This window comes from Haemaphysalis longicornis, unplaced genomic scaffold, assembly GCF_048455015.1.
Source record: "Haemaphysalis longicornis isolate Haplotype H1 unplaced genomic scaffold, Haemaphysalis longicornis Haplotype H1 scaffold_36, whole genome shotgun sequence".
Taxonomy (NCBI): domain Eukaryota; kingdom Metazoa; phylum Arthropoda; class Arachnida; order Ixodida; family Ixodidae; genus Haemaphysalis; species Haemaphysalis longicornis.
The window spans coordinates 1,773,675-1,793,135 of record NW_027526353.1 but is presented as its reverse complement, the minus strand read 5'-3'; positions in this window follow the sequence as shown (position 1 = coordinate 1,793,135).

Genomic DNA, 19,461 nt, shown 5'->3' with positions numbered 1-19,461 from the left:
ACGTATGTAATGTTGCCGCAAACCAACAGGAGCCCACTTTGCGTCTCTATTTGAAATTTCACTTCAGTCGCAAGTACCACCCATTAGATACATCGGATGTGCCCGTACTGAAGAGATAATGACAGTTCGGCGCACATCCAATTGGAAAAGAATTTGTCCATTCCAAACAAAGAAAAGGAAGCTAACATCGTTCTCATAGATTGGTTTAAAAACAAAGTGTAATAATATTTACTAACAAAGTGTAATATTATACACTCCGCAGGGCTCTGCTCGCCAAGTTAAATTTTCGTTTGCTCATTCGTACCCCAAAAAAACTTTTTTGGTAATTCCTACGTTCTATCTCCCATTGATACTCTAGCTTTCAGGGAATCCCGCTTCTGTTTCCAGGGATCAGTGCTAACAACGTGTTCTTTGTGCCAACCTTTCTTTAAGCTGCCGTAACGCATGGTAGTGGTAGTGTTGGAGCATGCTTACTCTTAGCCTGGGTCTTTACCAGTTAAAAAAACTTCTCCTCACAGAGATGTACTTAGACAATACCACACCTGAATCAACTGATCTGAGATGAGCAACATAATACGGTGGGCGATGTAGAACAGTTGTGCAAAGAACCATGTCCACCATTTTGGCTGCGTTGTGTCAATGCGATGTGGTTCGTCAACGTCTGTCCCATTTATTTCATAGCTGAGAAGGAATCATTCTGACTATACGGGATGCCTTGTGTGAACACGCAGTATTTTGTCAATTTCTTTCGGAGTTTTTCGATAGCTGACACAAACTGTACCTGCGGCACCCATTTACAAACAGTGGTGATCTTTCTAAGCTCCTGAGAAGTCCAAGCTCCAACTAAACTACGCAAGGCATGGCATCGTACGCAGCTCGCACCAAAGAGGTAGCCAAACATTGCAAATGGCTTCTTAGCAGAACTCCCTGCTTCCTTCTCAATGAGTCGCTGCAAAATGACCTCAACTGGAAGGAGACCAGAAGAGCCAAAAGATACAGGCAGGTATCAACCAAGGGCACGTTACTCTTACACCGTTTCACGAGACCGACAGTTTTGCTTGCCAAGCAAAGCTAAAGGCAAGCAAACAACCCGTTAGACCTAAGGTGCGAAACGAGTGCGGGCCCAATGTCTGGAGCAGCTCTAGGCATGGCGGTGGTGTCTTGCTTCGGTTCCAGACTTAGCGGTCCATTTCGTCCGTTCGCCTTCTTCGATCAGGGAACGTTAGCTGGCAGTCCTGTTTATGCAGCCCCACAAACACAGGCTCCCCTGCACTATTCTCCTTGCGGTCTCCCCACCCTCGCGCCATCATCCAATGCCTCCTGGACACCATAGCTAATAAGAAACTTTTTTACCGGAATGGCTCGCTGCACACCGCAACTGTCTACCCATAAGGAACGGGTGCACACTAGCTAGCACAAAGTGAATCCTCGGAGAGTCCGGACAAATACAGCGACTTCCTCGGTACAATGTTTGCCATCGAAGTTCAGCTTGTCGGGGCGTTCGTTTAGTCATGCGTAAAAAATACAAGTAGAAACAAAAAAAGAAACCAATAAGCAAAAAAAAAAGTCACTGAAAGCAGCACACTTCCAAAACGACCCTCCAACCTCGACCTATTGGAGAAAACTCATTTCGAGGTTTCAACAACAAAAAGCTTAGCTTAAGGCAGAAAATCCCAACCTTCAATGTTTGGCGTTTGTTTGTGGGAACGAAGGACCCCTTTTAGTTCAGCGAGGTAGGTGGATTGTTCACTTCTACAAATCGACGGTTAAACCGACAAGAGGGCGACGGCGAAAAGAACAAGCGATGACTGCAGGAAAACAATTGAGATCAAGATGTCATCAGAGGTCGTAGAGGTGTAATCAATTGACTGCCTTTAAAACCGTAGAAGTGGCTACCCTGGAGGTATCATTTGAGCATCGCCTTGGGCCATGTACTTTTGCTAGAAGCGAGTTTCTGGCAAACGAGGTTTTCTTGGAAGTTTTTACATCACTGGCGCTTCTTAAAATAGTAGTCGAAAAAATAGTCGCACTAGATTATTGCGTCGACTTGACCTGCCATGAAGGCGTTGTAAGCCGCGCAAAGCACTCTATGAGTTTGTCTTTGAGGAAAGGGTGTGATCACCTCGAAAAAAAGTATCCCGACGTTTTCTGTGGCAAGAATCGGTTGAATGCTAAAGCATAGACAATCAATTGAAAAGCTCCGAATGCTGCGGCCCTGGATATCAGTAAAATCGCTTGTAACGGAGATCGTGGTGGTGTAGGTTTTGCTTCTACCGTGGAAATGCAATTCCATACATTGCGGGAGCCCAAACGCGTGAACTGCTTTGGCGGCTCGTAAACCAGTCCATGCCCATTCGTCGCGTGGGGCGAGGGTGCTCCCAGCCCATAGACTTCAGTCCCTACATTGTCATTTCAATGCTAGAAGCAACACTTAGGCCATTACATTCCCCATTAAAACCTATCTAGCTGAAATACCGGGAAACCGCATTCGGAGCATAAACTTTGGCCCGATATAGCATTTACTAAGGAGAAAGACAGAGAAACAGCGATATTTAAGCAACTGGCGATGCAAGCCGAGTTAAGTTCCTGGCGTGCTACGCCAGACGAATGTAGTTTTGATGATGATTGTAAAGGTGATAACTTGCCCATATGCTTTTGGGTCCCTCGCTATACAGCGCACCAACCTTTTCACAAGCCAGGTGCAAGGTTACAAGTTTGGCATATTTGATATACGCAATATCCGTCCAGGTTACCTAATATCGTTTTCGCACACCAACAGAAAAGAAGGAAAGCGTCGCAACAATGTAAACATCACTCGGTATAGTGGAACATATTCTACCGCTACAGTGCAGTGACGTCTGGTTTAGTATGGCACGTGATAGCCATCCAGTGCAGAAGAGAGGGGAGGCGTGCCCCGCGAACGATCTTACATATTTCCGTAATGTATATTTCACGCTATGAAAAGAGGGCATGTTTTAATGAACCTATTGTTCATAATGCTACGCATGACGAGTGGAATTTCGGCTCCCACGTTGCGCTGAAGTGTTCGCTTCACTACTCGTAACGATAGGCGCCATGAAAAGCCTATTCGTGAGGGCAAGTACCCAACGGATACAGGATACATTGCTTCATCGAGGTCGCGTCTTAAGCAAAACATACCAAAAAAAAACATTTTATACGTGTAATACGTCCACAAAAAAAAACGATCTTATTTACAATTCCCTACCGACTGGGGCTAATGTTACCAATATAGTTCGCATCCTTTAAGCCGGTAGAGCCCTATGTTGCGTGCCAAACGTTAAAAAATAAAGAAATATTTTACGTGCAATGATATTGTGGATCAGGCCATAAAGTCCGCTTTTTTAATACACCACACGTTATTTTTAAATGAAAAACGTTTTCAGAACGTCTTCATGGACAAAAAGCACTTCGAAGCACAAATAAGCAGTGCATTGCTAATGCATAGGAAATCCATTTTGTCTTGTTTGGAAAAATGAAAAAACACGAAGGAAGCTGCGCTTTCCGGGATAATTCTATTCCTTCAATCATTGGGCCCTAATGGACATATTCTTCATTAGTACGGAGCGGGAGGGAAGTCCTCGTTGTCTAAAACGCCGGAAAATACGTTTTTGAGCAGAATGATATCGGAAGTATTCATTACGCTGGTAGCACATAGAAACGAAAAATCCCGATTAACATTTAAATTTACGAAAATTTAAAGTGACTTTTACTTAATAATTTTAGTAACGCCGAAGGGCCAATAAAAGACACTGTAAGTAACAAATACTGTAAACAACACCAACATTACGCTATGACGCCACCAATGCCGGATTGTGAACGGCCCTACGTAGCGGCTCTTATTGGCAGTTTCGTATAGGTTCGTCCTTTATACCATAGGGTTTCTTATTAGGTACACTAGTGAGGAAACTGCCCCTGGGAACCCATGTCGTCGTGGGCGCTTACGGGAAGACCCCTGTTTCTGGCTTGGGCGTTGCATGACAAGCGGATTCTTAACTGTTTTTTTTTGGATTTGCTTTCTTTACTATGCATTAACACACGTACGATATGCTTGGTGAAAGAACAGGCACTGCGTGACCATACCTAATGCTGGTCATACCGGAGTCGAAGGAACGTATGATTATGCGGGTAATACGCTGTAGCGCAAGTTGTAGCTGACGAACAAAGAGAAACAAAATCTACATCGACGAAGACCAGATAGGACAGATACGGGCGTCTGCGGCCATCCAGGTCTGTGTTTGCTCATGACGGATTAACGCCACGTTTTCCCTTTTCTTCGAGTATAAACCAACTCGCTCAGCAACAAGTTTTGTTAAACTGTAGCTGATGGTAGGTGCACCGGTTCAACACGACGGCGACGTTGTCATAGTTACGCTAAAACGCTTTGCACTAAAAACAACTGTATGTTTGAAATAATGGTAAACTTTATAAACTGAGAGTTTCTAATGAGTTTCTCCCGAAATATTAACATTGTTGTTAACTACAAGCTAGACCTGCAGCATTGTAAGCATAGGTACAATCGTTCCGGCAAAAATACGCTTTACCTCTTCGTATATTAGCTTTAAAAGGGCATGTTTTAATTCCCAACTATATAATATTACACCAGTATTTATGTTTTTTGTGGCACTGCCGTCGACTATACGGCCACTAATACGTTTGAATCCAAGTCAATAATAAATTAAGGCGAGCACATGATATTACGTCGGCTCGTGACGACACAGAGAGCCTTGATGCGAGCCGCATAGACACTAGAGCCAGCTTTCTTTCTACTGTGTATTGTTCCGTTCCAAGAAGTGCAACAGGCTAAGAGGGGGGGGGGGGGGGGGCGGGAGGGGGCGGCAGAGACAAACGGAGATTTATTTAGCGAACTTGTGCCTCTACAATAAAAACCACCAAAACACGTGGTCTCACGCGAAGTGACCAACAGCCAAATAAGCGTTCTAAAGCACGAGCGGTTCTACGAACTGTTGTCCACGCGTCACGAGGAGGAACCTTTCGTCGTCGATACCTTCGTGGCTCCGCCTTATAGCAGACGCACTCGTGGCAATATGGTAAGAAACTCTATGCTTTATGCCACACTGATAACAAATCGTTAAACGTTCTTCACTGACTCTCATCAAAGAAATTTATTGCTATGCCAAACGCGCACGCAGTCGCCAAGCATACAGGCGGTACTTGCAATGTGTTGGTCACGCAATAGATAACATTGCTTCACAGCACTGTGGTACCTGTTGAATTTCAAGTGACATAACTCGAACCAATAGATCATTCCCACTAGTACGTTTGCCCGGAAAAGGGACCGGGTTCAATGCACCCGATAAGTCTTCTGTTTCAAATACAAGCCACGTTTTCTTTTTTTTCAAAGTGACGTTTGCCTAAATTGGAAAACACTTTCTTATGCGAACCTCCAATATTCTCACAGTGAATTCCTAAACCCTTGCCCTTAGAACTGACTATATCTTTCGTTCAGCACCAAGCCAAATGCCGAAGTGTAATATGTCTCTTGCAACTGCAGCGTCTACAAACCATGCACGCGAAATCATATGCTCTCTCCGGGTGCACCTAAGGCGGACTCACCTATTAACCTCCCTATGAGACTTACTACTTCCTGACTCACGAGCTTAAAAACCATCGTAGACAAACACAAAAAGCTTTACAAATACCAATCAATATTCAACGCGTCCTAGTTTGCTTGTTTAGATACAGGTAACATCCGCATGGAAATAACAATATTAAAACTATGGCGTGCTATACAGCTAACGTTGTCTAGTGAGAACAGGAAAAAAATAGTGGTTCTTATTTATTTTTAATAATATTAAAGAAGTTATATATTTCTTAACGAAGCACACTACGCCTTTAAGAACGTTTCTATGTATGTGTTAAGCTTTTCGCATCGGCACACGATTCTTTTTACGCCCGTGCGTCATGAATAAGTAAGTCCCATAGGAAAGAGAGCTGTTCAGGTGCGTCCGCCAACCAATTAAATACGTTTTCCTCTGACTAGTTGGCAACATTTGGCGGGAAATCTTTGGTATTGGTTCAAAAAAAGTGGGCACGGCCACCCTGCCGTGGCTATGTCGCCTAACACTCCGCTTTTTGTGCAGGTGCTGATTGAAATTCGTTCTTTTGCTGCGGCCTTTGGGAGCAACAGTTACATCTATCAAGGACATGCGTAAAACGTGATTTTGGTGCTTTTCTCCGAGGACTGTTTCAATGGATCGACAGTACCACGAAAGCTGCGTATCTACCACCCGTGTATGCATCGTACAGAGCCGCTAGATAGAGCAGGTTGACGTCACCGGGGGACGCATGACAGTCTGGCTGGGAGCTATAACGGACGGACATGGCACAACCTTCTTCACTGGACACGGCAACCATGCTGTGGCTATGTCGCCTGACACTCCGCTTTTTGTGCAGATGCTTACTGGAATTTTTCTCTTGCTGCTGTCTCTGGGAGAAACTCTTACATCGACCCAGGATATGCGTACAACGTGATTTTGGTGCTTGCCTTCGTCGACCTTTTCCATGGATCGACACGGACCACGAATGTTGCGTATCTACCACTCGTGGGTACATCGTACGGCTCAGCTAGATCGAGCACGTTGACGTCACCACGGGACCACATGACAGTCTGCTGGCAGCTATAAATGCAAGACATGGCACAACCCTCTTCAGCGGGCACAGCAAACTCACCGTGGCTATGTCGCCTGAAGCTCCGCTTTTTGTGCAGATTATCGACCAAAAATACGGCTTTCATTGAAGCTACTTTTTCATAGTGGTGTTGCCGTGTCCACACACGTTGGTAATTTGCGCGAGTGAATGTTTCTCTGTACCGTATTTTCTACAAAAACTATTGGGAGTCAATCGAAAAGAATCCTGGACCTCTTGATGCCATGATTAAAGACGTGCTGCAAAATCCTTGCTAAAATTTCTGACATTCAGGAAAAGCAGCAAGGCTCAGAGACGGCAATGCCACCTGTGGAGAAAATTAAGCAAGCGATCAAGTGTAAATTACGGGGCGTAGACGAAGTTCAGTCCAGACTTGTTACATGTGAGGGCTCTGTAAGAAACTTTGGTCAATAGTTCATTCGAATGTCAAAACAAATAAACGATCTCGAGAATTCGTCAAGAGGCAATAACATTAGCATTCGAGGAATACTAAAGGCAGCGCTAGATTTGGATGAGGAACTCGTACGAAAGTGAATGATAATGTGTTTGGGAGCATTCTAAAACAAAAATTAAGCTTTATCGAGAGAATTCAACGATTAGGCAGGAAGATTCAGGAACAAAGAGGCCAGTGATACTGCGAGTAGGACATTCGAAGGAAAAAACCTAAATATCTCAACACTGTTCGAAATTAAAGTGAACACCTTTACGCTTGCAAGAAGATTTCTCTAAACTAGTGGCCGCTGTTCGGAAAAAGTTGTGGGACTCGACAGCAGAGAAAAGGCAAACCGGAGACAAGGTTACATGGGCTATCGACAAGATGAAAGTTAACATTGTGGTCTACGCTTGGGATGAAGTAGGCACTCGCCAATAGCGTACCCGGATTCTTCGGCCACGCCTCGTTCGGCTTCTGGAAATGACTGACGCGATGGTAATAAACCTGAATGTTACAAAATGTTGAATGCAAGGAGCCTCCTGAATAAAATAGATACTCTGGAAAGCATTATAATAAAGCATGACCAAGACGCATTGATGATAACAGAAACGTGGCTGCATCGACAAGTATCAGATGTTGAACTGACGCCCCCAGATATTCGATAATCGGAAAGGACCGACGCATTAGAGGGGTCGGTGTAGCTATATTTATTAAAAACGGAATTTCTTTTACGGTACTGTGTGATTGTAGTGAACTCGATTTGACTGTAGGGTTTAACACGCCGACGCAACGCAGGCGATAGGGCGCGCCGTTGTGGAGGGCTCCGTATTAATTTTGACCACCTGAGGATCCTTAACGTGCGCCGAAATATCGTACACACGGGCGTTTTTTTTGCTTATAGCCTCCATCGGAAAAGTGGCCGCCGAGGCAGGGAATAGAACCGGCGACCTCCTTCTCAGCAGCGCAACACCTTATTGACTGAGCCACCACGGCGGGTATCGAAGCGATATCGAAAAAAATAATTTGGATAAAACTGCTTTAAAAGACTGTAAAATGGTGATCGGCGGTTTATACAGGCCCCCAAACTCTCCTGTAGTAGTGCTTGGTATCTTGGAAGCCTTTATGTACTTGCACATGCGCCCTAGTGACGCCATATTGCTTGCGGCGGATTTTAATTTAGTTGGAATTTATTGAGTGTCCAACTCTGCAGGAGTGACGGAAGTACGGACCTGTGACCAGATGTTAAATATTGCATTTGTTTATAACCGGACACAAATTGTGTCTGGTTTCATCGGTGTGGGCGCGTAAACTTCGACGCTTTTAGATCTTGTTTTTGTTTGAAATCGCCTGTCTCCTTTTCTTGCGAGCTGTTACATGAAAAATGGTTTATCGGACCATAAAATGGTAGGCACGCCTTTGAGAATGTCTGTACGGAAACTCATGCGTCCTTAGAAAGGAGCGGTTTTGAAATTTGCTTTATCTGGCGAAGTATGTATCTTACATTACGTCGAAGTATCGTTGGATATAGTTTTAAGCTTAGCGAACCCTGGCGCAAGCCTAGAACACCTATGGAATTTCGGCTCAGACATGGTCAGCAAATGTGTGAAATGCTTTGTGCCTAAAACAATCAAAACTACTGATGAAAAAACCCGCTGGATAACAAGAGAAATATTCCACGCAAAAAGGAGGCTCAAACGGACGCTACCATCGTCTTGAAAAAACTGCCGACCCACCGATAAAAGCTGCATTTTTATTATCAGTCGAGAGTTGAAATGGCTAATCAAAGAATAAAAAAATAAAGTTAATAATGCAACATTTAAACATTTTCTGGAAAGCGCCGCTGAAAAATATTGGCAACACGTTGATTCCCCACCCGCGTCTTCGCATGAAAACGGACCTTTACAAAAATGCTTGTTTACATTCTGTAGCCATCCTGTTGACATCCTACCAACTTTATTGCTATCCTACATACGCTTACATTCTATTGACAGTTGCCTGTAAAACGTCTATTGAATATATATGTTGAAATTCGTCTATTGACTGTTGTATATAGAAAGTCTACATAAGTTACTTTGACATTTGTCTGTTGACGGGGGTATATATAAAGACTATCTGATTTATGTTGACATTTGTCTATTAACGGGCTTCTGTAAGATGACCACTGAAAGTGTTTTTAGACGCTTCGTCGCACGTTGAATTGAACGCGAACATCTGATTCCTTCGTTCTTGAGTCCGATTTGAATTATTTCATATGGTTTTTTTTTCTAATACCTGAACAGGTTCACAATATTTGGTGTAAAACTATTTACTTGACTTTAACCAAATCACGTTAGTTTGTTTGAACCAGGTTTTAAACACACACACACACACACACACACACACACACACACACACACTCACGTATCTTTCTCTCTACCCCTCTCTCTGCGTATACTTTCACACTTGTGCACTGCAAGAAAAAAAAGTTGCAAAAGGAAGCAACTTTCACTGTTCGTACCTAAAGCTGCGCAGTTTCTCCATCAGAACAACCAGTTCGTTCCTCAGCCGCACGGTTTGGTCCTTCACGACTTGCTCGCTTTCACTCTTCACGGTGGTAAACATGGCTAATCAGCGGTTCTGAACAAGCGCCAGTCAGCGGCATCGACCACTCGCAACCGCTCGTCACTGTGTTTTGATTTACGCAAGCTAAGTGCAACGTGGTTGAAAGGGGCGAGTTATTTGAGTAAATATTTCGCGACAGACTGCAGGACGGGTCTCTAACAACGGCGATAATCGAAAATCGCCGGCTATGTTAACCTAATCCGGCTGGCGCAGATGCTTTTGCCGCTCTCGACCTACCGCCACAGGCACACTCCCTCTTTGCGTACCTCCGGGAGAAACGCGTCAATCACCGGAGGCAGCCAACATGCGGCGCGCGTGGCGGCGCCGCGCTTTCTTGCAACCCATTCCAGTTTTCCGTTTTGTTTGGTTAAAGCTTGCAACTATAAAGTAAACAAGAAAATAAGTGCAATCGTTTACGTCCCAGTGTTTCCCGAGATTTTATTTTGGAAATAATAACGCGCAGTTTTGTAAACATGCAATGAGAGGCACGCCTCACCGCGGCATCGGCATCCCGCGGATGGCAGCTATAGATACATGAAGTGCACGGCTACAAAGGTGTGCGGAGACGATATCGTGCTTTACGTTTGTGCTTTTTCTTGCATAGTCCGTTTCTGAGGAGGGGTTGTGTTGTAATGTGGCTTTCAGAAACTGAGCGTGTGAATGTATGCCTCCGAAAATGTGAATTCCCATTATCCCTTGAAGAACTCGATTAGCCCAACTTTTTTGTTTCCTTTTTTTCATTTTTGCTGGCACTACACGATCTTTTAGAGAGAAATAATGACGACCTTCAATTAAGCAGTATTGACAGCAGGGTCTACGAATGGTCGGCATTTCCTACTGCATCACATTCTGAATATCCTGTCAAAAACGCTTCGGTTAGCAACAGCGATTGAGTATAAAGTCTACACAAAACATTCTGTAGAAACTTTACAGATACGTTTCAGTTCAAACCCGGTGATCAATGTTTGACACAAAGTTGGTAGGCTGTTGCTAGGAGGTCTAAAGACAGAAAGTAGACAGCCTTCTCAATGTTGGTAGCTTTTGTCGACTTTTGGCAACAAACATTGAATTTGATGCTGGTAAAAATTTTTATTAGGGGAGGTAGCGCACCAAGCAAGCCACGCGCTTTCAACTCGTTCTTTTCGTTGGTCATTAAACGTGATAAGGACGTCCTGCCCAGTTTTAAGGATGAATCAGTAGTGCCCCAATTTGATGATATAAACATTGGCGAACAGGGTGTGTTTAACCTCTTGCTTAACTTGAACAGGGCGTGTTTAACCTTTTGCTTAGCTTGAATACTAAGAAAAGTACCGGACCTCAAGGTATTCCCAATGAATTTTTAATTCAAGATGCAGAGTGGGTCTCTTAATTCTTAACTGTAAATTTTCAGGCTTCTATTAACCAATGTTCCTTTCCACAAGCATGGAAACGGCAAACATTATCCCAATTCTTAAAAGTTGCAGCAAATCAGAGTTTACAAATTAGAGGCTGTTTCCCTCACTAGCACTTGTTCGAAGTTACTTGAACATATAGTGCCTAAGCATCTATTATGTTACCTTAACAATTACCATACTTTCAAAAATACCAACATGGGTTCCGTCAGGGACTCTCAACGGTAACTCAACAAACAGAAACTAATCATTATCTATCGTACACAATAAAGAGCCGAGGTAAAACAGACATAATATTCTTAGACCTTGCCAAGGCTTTTCGTGGAACATTACTGTTCCAATCAGACTGTTCGCAGATGACTTGGTGTTCAACAAACGTATTGAAACGGCTGCCGGAGAATTGAATTAAATCTCAATATGCCAAACAAAAAAACAGGTGTGACAGATGGCAAAGGGTTTTGAACACTTAAAAAACTGTGTACATTGTATTACTTAAAAACGAACTGTTATTGATTATACCTATTGCACTGGAGATATGTCGCTGAGAAGAGTGTCAATATTTACGTACTTGGCTTTGAAGCTTACATCGGATATGCGTTGGAATGAGGATGTAGAATATGTATGTAGTAAGGCCAGAAACGCCTTTTGGTCGCTTGAAAGAAATGTGTTTAATGCTACCCCTGAAGTAAATTCCTTAGCGTGCAAAACATTATTACGACCAATTATCGAATATGCTAAAATTGTGTGCGACCCGTCACATCCGGAAGTCATTCCAAACCGGACAAGACCCAACGGCTTGTGTCAAGATTTATTTTTAAGAAATATTGTCTCTGTCACTACCACGCGCAGTTATGTGAACTTGTTGAAATTCCTTCTTTAGAGTTGAGAATTGAATATTACCGATTGAAGTTTTGTTTACTCATTATTAATGGCCTTGTTGAAATGGACAAAAATGACGACTTTCGCCTATCTACTGACGAATACTTTCACAGTTGTCACAGCATGTATAATCCCGCATCCGACTACTCGCAATGACTGTTTTAAATAGTTTCTTTCCAAGAGCAATAAAGGAATTGCATATGTTAACACACGCCGGAGTAAAGGCGTCATCTATAAACGAATTTCTTGAACTTGTCAAAGGCACATACGTTCGCACTAAATGACCTGCCCAAAAGTGAACAATATTGTTCCGTTGCAAGAAGTGCAGCAGGCGAAGTTGGGGCAAAGACAAACGGAGATATATTTAGGCGAAGTTGTGCCTCTAGAAAGAAAGCCACCAAAAAGACGTGGTCTCACGCGAAGCGCCGATCAGCCAAATCAGCGTTCCAAAGCACGAGTTGTTCCACGAACTCTTCTACACGCGCCACGTGGAGGAGCCTTTCGTCGTCGTCGTCTTCGTGGCTCCGTCTCATAGCAGACGCACTCGTGACATTTGCCCCCCTCTCTAAAGGGCATCGTCCCGATGCTCAGGGTAGTAGCTACCCGTAGAAAATGGTAGAAAATGGGCAGAGTCCCGGAGTGTGGCGCCGTGCACGTCGGCTCATCTTGAATAGTAGGGTTTCATGCGCCCCACGTGAACGGTTTCAGGCTGAAGTTTACGACGTCCTGCGGGTACAGTGCTGACCGGGATAAATTCATACGTAACGTCACTCAGCCGACGCAGAACTTCGTATGGTCCAAAGTATCGTCTAGGCAGCTTTTCTGAGAGCCCGCGGCGACGAACAGGACTCCACACCCACACACGGTCGCCATGTTGGAAGTCCGCGTGCCTGTGGCGGAGATTGTAGCGGTTGGCGTCATGGCGTTGCTGATTGCTTGTGCGCACGCGAGCAAGTTGCCGTGCCTCTTCCGCTCGCCGTGCAAACTCTTCCGTGTCGACATGGTCGTCGCTGTCGGCATGTGGTAGCATAGCGTCCAACATGGTCGACACTTCGCGACCGTAGAGTAACCTGAAGGGCGACATTCGGGTCGTCTCCTGTCGCGCCGTGTTGTATCCGAAAGTTACGTACGGCAGAATGGTATCCCAGGTTTTATGCTCGACATCTACATACATGCAGAGCATGTCCGCGATCGTTTTGTTCATGCGCTCGGTCAAACCGTTGGTCTGCGGATGGTATGCGGTTGTCTTCCTATGGGAAGCGCCGCTGAGCGTCATGCCAGCTTCCATGAGCTGCGTCGTGAAGGCTGTTCCGCGGTCTGTGATTAGAATCGATGGAGCGCCGTGTCTGAGCACGATGTTCTTGAGGAAGAAGTGGGCCACTTCTGCTGCTGTTCCCCGTTGTAAGGGCCTTGTCTCGGCGTAGGGGGCGAGATAGTCGCTTGCAACGACTACGAATTTGTTCCCGGAAGATGAAAGTGGGAAAGGTCCCAAAAGGTCCATTCCAACTTGTTCAAAATGTTTTTCAGGAATCTGAACTGGTTGAAGCAAACGGGCTGGTCGTCCCGGTGGCGGTTTCCGTCGTTGACAATCACGGCACGTCCGGACATAATGTCTAATGGTGAGGGAAAGCCTTGGCCAATAATATTTCTCCTGCATTCTGGCCAACGTGCGAGTGAAGCCTAGATGACCCGCGGTGGGTTCGTCATGACACGCTTGTAATATTTCATTGCGTAGCGTTGTGGGGACGACTAAAAGGTGGGTATTGCCATTAGGGGTGAAGTTCCTCTTGAAGAGCACATTGTTCCCCAACGAGAATGATGACAACCATCTTGTGAAGGTTCTTGGAACCCTACTCGTCTGTGCCTCCAAAAAGTCGATGAGTGGCCGCAGTTCTGAGTCTTCGCGCTGCTTCTGGGACATGGTGGTCGTGTTCACAGCTCCTAAGAACGGAATGTCGTATTCTTCATCGTCTGCAGGCGTTAATGGAGCTCGGGAGAGACAGTCCGCATCGGAGTGCTGTCGTCCAGATTTATAAACGACGGTTATGTCAAATTCTTGGAGCCTCAGGCTCCAGCGCGCAAGGCGCCCCGAAGGGTTTCTAAAGCTCGTCAACCAGCATAGTGAATCATGGTCGCTTACGACTTGAAACGGCAGTCCATACAGGTAAGGCCGAAATTTCAACACCGCCCGTACAAACGCAAGGCATTCTTTTTCAGTTGCCGAGTAGTTTGACTCCGCATGGGAGAGCGTCCTGCTTGCGAAAGCAACAACCTTTTCGGCACCATCTTGCTTTTGTACTAAAACTGCTCCTAATCCGATATTGCTTGCGTCCGTGTAGATGCTGGTAGCTGCGTCTTCGTCAAAATGGGCTAAAACCGGCGGTGTTTCCATGCGCTGCTTCAGCTCATTAAATGCCGTTTGCTGTTCCTTGTTCCACACAAACGCAGTATCATCTCGGGTTAGGCGTGTTAAGGGGGCTGCGATGGGGGAAAAGGCTGGAATAAATCGGCGGTAATACAAGCAGAGTCCCAAAAAGCGGCGTCCGTCTTTTTTGTCCGTAGGTTTCAGGAAATCGGCGACAGCTGCAATTTTGTCAGGGCCTGGCTGTACTCCTTCGTGGCTAACGACGTGGCCCAAAAAGCGGAGCTTCTCGTAACCGAAATGGCACTTCAAATGTCACGAGTGCGTCTGCTATGAGACGGAGCCACCATGACGACGACGACGAAAGGCTCCTCCACGTGGCGCGCGTACAAGAGTTCGTGGAACAGCTCGTGCTTTGGGAAGCTGATTTGGCTGATCGGCGCTTCGCGTGAGACCACGTCTTTTTGGTGGCTTTCTTTGCGTTGAGAAAGAGGGCCGTGCAGACGACAGACGACCCAGGGCATTCGCATAGCTCACATGTAAAACTTTGTGGCTGGGTTCAGGTGGGACAATCGTTTGACGAATCTCTTCGCGGACGACCTCAGCGATGGTAGCAATGGCTGGCTGCGAGGAACTCCTGGTAAGCTTTCGCAGTTCTTCTTGGACAACGCTCCGGACGTGGTCACGCAGCGAAGTTTCGTTGGCTGGGGAAAGAATGGTGGCGTGCGCAGAAGTCGCATTGTCCATTCGGTTGTATTGGCGGCAGCGATCCCGCAGAGCTCGTTCGATGGCGGTAGCTTCTTTTATAAACTGCGGCACAGTATGTGGCGGGCTTCGCACGACTCCGGCAAAGAGCTGCTCCTTCACGCCGTGCATAAGGTACCGGAGCTTTTTCGGCTCGGACATGTCGGGATCGGCTCGGCGAAAAAGGCGTGCCATGTCCTCAGCGAACATTGCCACACTTTCGTTTGGCTTCTGCACGCGCGATTCAAGGAGCTGCAATGCGTTGTCCCGAAGATCTGCTTTCGGGAATGCCTCTCGAATGTCGCGGCAGAAGTCGTCCCATGTTCGAAGGCTTGCTTCATGGTTCTCAAACCATATACGGGCACCGTCCTCTAGCGAGTAGTACACGTTTCTTAGTTTGTGGACGGCATTCCAGAGGTTGCATGAAGCGACTCGTTCGTACATGTCTAGCCAGTCGTCGACGTCTTCGTACACTTCGCCATGGAAGCTGGGTGGCTGCTGAGGTTGTTGGAAAAAAACCTGTGAGTTGTTGGACTCCATGGTTTGCGTTTGGCGAGCTTGACGCGCCTGAGCGTTCCCGGGCATGAGGCCGAATTCAGGGGTTAGGCCCAGAAGGCGACGGCTGCTGCGATGGACAGGCGTGTCGATGAAATGAGGACTGACGGGGCTAGATGAGCGGCTCCCAGTAGGACTGCTGTACATACCCCGCACCCACACCAGTGTTCCGTTGCAAGAAGTGCAGCAGGCAAAGTTGGGGCAAAGACAAACGGAGATTTATTTAGGTGAACTTGTGCCTCTAAAAGAAAGCCACCAAAAAGACGTGGTCTGACGCGAAGCGCCGATCAGCCAAATCAGCGTTCCAAAGCACGAGCTGTTCCACGAACTCTTCTACACGCGCCACGTGGAGGAGCCTTTTGTCGTCGTCGTCTTCGTGGCTCCGTCTCATAGCAGACGCACTCGTGACAATATCATAAACTGTTTTTATCGCATGTTATTGTTGCCTTCATGTTGCATTTCCCAACAGTATTTTGTGTTTGCATTTCCAGAAATGTACTTTCATTTTCTTCCTGCAACCAAATGTATTGTACCCTGCCACTCCTGTAATAGCCCCACATTGGCCTGACAGTATCAATAAATAAATAAATATACCTGCCTAACCGCACAGGAGAGATCGAAGACTGCTTAAGGGCTCAGCCGCGTTTACATGAAAGCGACAAGTGACGCATCGCATCGCATCGCATCGCATCAAATTTCTAGCGCATCGCATTCATGCTAACGGGACTAATGCGCTAGGCAAGCGCGTCGAATCAATTCGCCAGACAGGAGTGGATAGAGACGCGTAAGTCGACTTTCCAAGTGCATGTATACGGGAGCGCATCGCATTAGGAATTATGGGAAGAAATTTTATCCGGACCTGCTGTGCTCTCCAAGCTGAGGGACAGCAATTTCAGGCAAGGTCATTGAAAAACTGGCGACGCAGGATCCCGCCGCAACGTGCGCGCCGCGAGTCTATTTTTCTCCCAATGAAACAATAGCGTTCGCGAGCTGCTAGTCTCACGGCGTCAAGCGCAGCCAAGTTCATTTCACGCGCGTTGAAGAGGAAAAGCGTCGCCTAGGACATACTTGGACGGGGCAGCAGCTCAGGCCGCACTGGAATAATTTGAAAGGAAAGTACCACAAAGTAAGTGTTGCTCTTTGTTCTTCTTTAGCGAGTTTATAGACCTCGCAGACGAGAATGCCTGCTTAGTAGTGGAGCTTGAAAAATCGTTCTTTTCTGCGTACTGTAGGAAAGGGAGCTCCAGAAGCTGAGTGGTGCGCCGACATTGAAGTGGCGCTGGTACAATGAAATGAGTGCGATCCCGCCCTATGGTTGAAGCCAAAAAATACAGCGTGGATAGCGAAGCAGTTAGCGATGTTGCGAACAGCCCAACACCAACTAAGTAAATTTGTCGTTTTGGCGCCATTATGTGTAAACTATTATTAAAAAACAACGGCGTAAAGAAATAACGAACAGGACACGTTTCTGTGTTCATGTTCCCCACGGAGTTTGCAGAGCAGTAAAAACAAATCGTTAATGCAAATAAAGAATGCATTATATTTTCTAAGCGACTACTATCACTGCGAAAACTGTTAGGCTGTTACACAATTCGCAACGGCAGTGACGGCACTTGCACCGCAGTGGAGGCTCTCGTTTGATTAGCGCTGGCTCCCGCACGGCGGTTGAACGACTTCGAGGATAATAGCTGTATGCTAGGAGTCTGCGAGATCTTGGCGCGACGCAGCAGGCGTCACACATCGATTTTGCCGGAATTCTGACCAGCGGGAGACCTTCGGCGTTCAGAAAACGCGCAAAGCGTTTGCTGAAAACGCGTTGTTGCAAGGTCCCGCAGCCTAGTGGTTGCTTCTGTGTTACAGGTGCTTGGTTCAAATTGTGCCATCGGATCTTTTTATTCATTTACTTCATAAATGAAACATCACCGACGCGGCAACGCCGATGGTATCTCAATACAAAACGAAAACACACCAAGCGTCTGCATGCTGATTGCATTGGCGCCAACACACAGCGCGAGATGGGTTCTGCCAACTGCTTTTCTCCAATTCATCGAACCTTCCCTCTTACCTAATTCTCTCAGAAACTGGTTGCAGTAGGATTCACTGTTTGTTACTGCCTTGCTAACGCACTTTTATGCTTCATTGCATAAATAAGTGATGCCGATGACTTCCGTCCTGAACCTGAAGGCAGAGCCCAATCACCCGACGAATCCAGCCGGTCGCCTGAACGAAGCCCCGCCCACTCGTCTCATGGCAGCGCAAATTGTAAGCCGTGTTTTTTTACATCATTTTCCTAATACGAATTCTCATAATTTCTGTGCGTATGTAACAACCTAAATTACAGGTTTGAAGGCTACGATGGGTTGCATTGCATCTACTCTTTCATGTAAAGCCCGGAGTTAATCAAGGCGTCGCAATAGTACGCTTAGCTGCATGCCTACGTATTGGTGTCTTTACAAAGCAGACAATGTAAAACCTAGAATGTGCAATTCGCCAACGACAGTGTGCAACTGTCATACATCCGTAACCAGAATAGATACATCACCTTGGGATGGTTAAATTTGGTATCCGCTTCTCGCTTTTTTTCCTTTTCAAGTAACCTTGAAAAAATTACCCTTTTTTGGAACAAACCTAGAATAGAAGCGAAATTAACCCTTTCGGCCCTGGCGTCGTCATTTGACGACACAACACATAATATCCTCTAGCGCCTTAACAACAAAACCAAAACTGCTAGTTTTCAGGCTGAGGGTTGTTCAAGGATGCCTCTTGCGATAGACACCAGCAATGTTGAGATTTCGCGAGGCTGGACGATATGAAAAAGACGAAGCTTCAGTGGACGTAGGATATGACGACCGCGCGGGTAAGGAAACGGAAATTCCGGTTCGTCAAAATGTCTATAAATCTGTAAATACTTGGATTACCAGCTTTATATTTTTTCTGTAAGATCAGGGTATCATAGGCTTTCCGAAAAAATAAAAAAAAACTTTTTTACAAAAAAGAAAATTTTAATTGCCTAATGACCTAATTAATTAACGTGCCTGTAAATTAATAAATACTTGCACTATTAGCGTAATTTTTCATTTCTGTGCTTCTGATGTCCAAAGCTGCACGAAAAAATGCATGAAAACAATTAGCGCTTGAAATAAAAAATCCAGGGCTGAAAGGGTTAAGCATTTCAGCATTGCGCCTGTATTGTTCTTGCATGAGATCAGCAAGCTCTCTGCATTTTCGAAATCTTGGCCGCTGTGTTGGCGGCACGCAACCGGTCCTATCCTTGCTTGCTGCACAGAATAAAGGAAGAATCGTGAATCATAAAAGCTTCTCGTATAAATAAAAGAAAATTTTAAGGAGCATTCTCAGCTGATGTTCGAGCAGCAAAAATAATTATTGAAAGAAAGTAGTAACTTTTTTAAAGAAACGATGACGCAAATCACTGCCTTGTTTCTGCAAGGAACACAAAGCCACTAGCCAGTCAACCTCCGCAGACATTTGTACAGCCATCACCAGCATTTAAAATTCCACAGATGTACGATAATGCCACATGGTCTTTTGGTCAAACACCCCAGCCATATAATCAACCTATGGAGCAAAGCAACGCTACAGCTAGACCTCTTCCGCAGCAAGTCCACTTCATCATGCAAAACGGTTCGGACATTCCAAAGAGTCCTTAAACATGCAAGCAAACGTACTTGACACTCAATCCAGTACGACACGACACCCAACTTTGTTTTACTTTTTAACAGAATGTATGCAGGCAAAAAGTCAAGTCAATAGCAGAGAAAGAGTTATGTTGTTGTCAAATAAACTTGTTC